This window comes from Lupinus angustifolius, chromosome LG20 (assembly GCF_001865875.1).
Source record: "Lupinus angustifolius cultivar Tanjil chromosome LG20, LupAngTanjil_v1.0, whole genome shotgun sequence".
Lineage (NCBI taxonomy): Eukaryota > Viridiplantae > Streptophyta > Magnoliopsida > Fabales > Fabaceae > Lupinus > Lupinus angustifolius.
In genome coordinates, this window is record NC_032028.1 from 6,866,963 (window position 1) to 6,869,800 (window position 2,838).

The following is a 2,838-nucleotide window of genomic DNA, read 5'->3' on the forward strand; positions in this document are numbered from 1 at the left end:
CCTATGTTACCCCACAAGAAAACCTGTGTATCATATCAGATAGGGGGACAGGTTTATTAGCTGCATTGCGAAGTGAGTTGACAGGATGGTCTAGTGCACAATCAGTTTATTGTATTCGTCATGTAGCTAGTAATTTCAATAAGGAATTCCGTGATTCTGATCTAAAAGACAAAGTTGTAGAAATGGGTATGTCCTATTTATATTTTTTAATTTTAAAAATATTGTTATGTTATGGATATTAATATGTTTGTATTTATTTACTAGGTTATGAGTTGATGCGACCACGGTTCGAGCGAATGTTGAATTCGTTGCGTCAAAAAAATTCAAGGGCTGCTGCATGGTTGGACCAGATTCCAAAAGAGAAATGGAGTCAGGCATATGATGGAGGGAGACGATATGGCCACATGACTACCAATCTTGCTGAATGCATTAACGGTGTTTTGAAAGGATCAAGAGCTCTTCCTATCACTGCACTTGTTAGAGCAACATATTATAGGCTTAACGAATGGTTCAATGAACATCGAAATGAAGCCTCTAACATGGTTATGGCAGGACATGTATATTGCGAAGAATTGACAAAGGTTATCAAAGAAAATCAACGTAAATCTACATGTCAACTAGTTCGTAATTTTTCACGAGAGACTGGAGTCTCTGAAGTTGAAGTTGTATCTAGGTCTGCTGGTCGGCAAGTGAGGCTGTATACAGTAAAACTTGCTGAGAATTGGTGTGACTGTGGAGAATTTCAATCATTACGATTGCCATGCTCTCATGCTATCGCAACGTGCGCTTCTTTGAATTTAGACTGCAGCCAATTTATCTCAACAATTTACCGCCTAGATAATCTTCAGAAGGTTTATGGATATGAGTTTCAACCACTTGGTAATGAAGAATATTGGCCTCCTTATTTAGGTCCGACATTCATTCCCAATCCTGTTATGCGTAGGAAAAGAAGTGGGAGACCAAAGACTTCACGCATTCACAATGAGATGGATGAAATTGAAAGTGAACAACTTAAAATATGTGGATGGTGTAGAACCGAAGGACATAACAGGAAGACATGTCCATTGCGATCTAGAGAATTAGGGGAGAGTTCTAGGCAACATTCGTAAGACTAGTTTAATTTTTAGTCACTACCTTTCTAATGTATTTTTATTGATCCAAATTTATTAAGACTATTGTATTTCGTAAGACTAATGTATTTACATAAATTTACTATAAGTATATACTATAACTATATATTATAAATATAACTATATATTATAAATATAAACTATATAATATTAATTGCAGAAATAAATTTCGAATTTATTACTACACCAATTTGTTTGACTGCATTAATTCAGTATTGTTGAATATTAATTTATTACTACCATTAATTTCTTTGACTGACTTAATATTGAGTGGTTGAATATTAATTGCAAAATTAAATTTAGAACATTTGATTGATTGACTGAATTTTGAGTGGTTGAATATTAATATTGAGTGGTTGAATATTAATTGTTGAATTATTGCTTTTAAATACACGGTGCATATTCAATATATTTACACCAAACTCGGCACCCTTGGTGCCGAGTTCAACAAATATTTAAATGGAAATCGGCAGTGTTATTGCCGAGATTTGTTCTGCCCAAAAAATCATTCCACTGAAATCGGCAGTGACATTGACGATTTAGGCTAGGGCATAATTAATTGAAATCGGCAGTGCAATTGCCAATTTAGGCTAGGGCAAATTAATTCCCCACCAAACTTCCTTCAATTTAATTTTTGCACCGAATTCACTACACTCACCCACTTAATTTTCTCCTATAAATATATCCTCATACTTCCTCACTTCCATACCTTACCTTCTTTCACTTCAATCACTTATTCACAACTTCTTCACATTTTCTTCTCATCTAAGACTTTTAAATGAAGTATCTTAATCCAGGGCCAATTGACACATCACTACTTACAATGCAAAATGACCATATATCAAATGACGTATGGAATGGCATTGAATGTAGTTTCCGGCCGAGATATTGTTTCTGGCAATCACTACCTTCCGAGCCGGTGTTACAAGTTATTCGTACCACTGCTTTTGGTAACTTGTTGACAATTGGACCAGTAGAAATCAACAACCATCTACTACTAGCATTGATCGAGAGATGGAGGCCGGAAACACATACTTTCCACTTTACATGTGGAGAGGCCACCGTGACTCTTGAAGATGTGGCTTACCAACTTGGCATTCCGATAGAAGGAGAAGTTGTTACCGGAGTGACAAGTATGGATTAGGAAGACCTTTGCATGTAGTTGTTGGGTGCTGTTCCAGCTAGTAACGAATTAACGGGGCAGAGGGTAAAACTCATTTGGCTAGAGAGGACATTTCGTGATCTCCCTGACAATGCTGATGAGGTTATTATTGAACAACACGCAATAGCATTTATTTTGAGAATGATAGGGGGTTTCTTATACCAGATACATCAGGTAACCGAGTTCACCTTATGTATCTGCCCTTTCTTGATGACTTAACAGAGACATTTCAATACAGTTGGGGCTCAGCTGTATTGGCTTGTCTTTATCGAGGATTATATTGTGCAGCAATAACTACTGATCAAAAAGAGATTGGAGGATGTCTACTACTCCTACAATCATGGGCAAATGATCGCATTCAAAATCTTGCACCAAGACTGCACAACCCAACAATACCTTATTTTCCATTAGTGAAAATGTATATATTAATTTTACCANNNTTAATTAGTATATATATATAGACCAAACTCGGCATTAGTATATATATATAGACCAAACTCCCTGACAATGCTGATGATGATGTTATTGAACAACACGCAAGAGCAT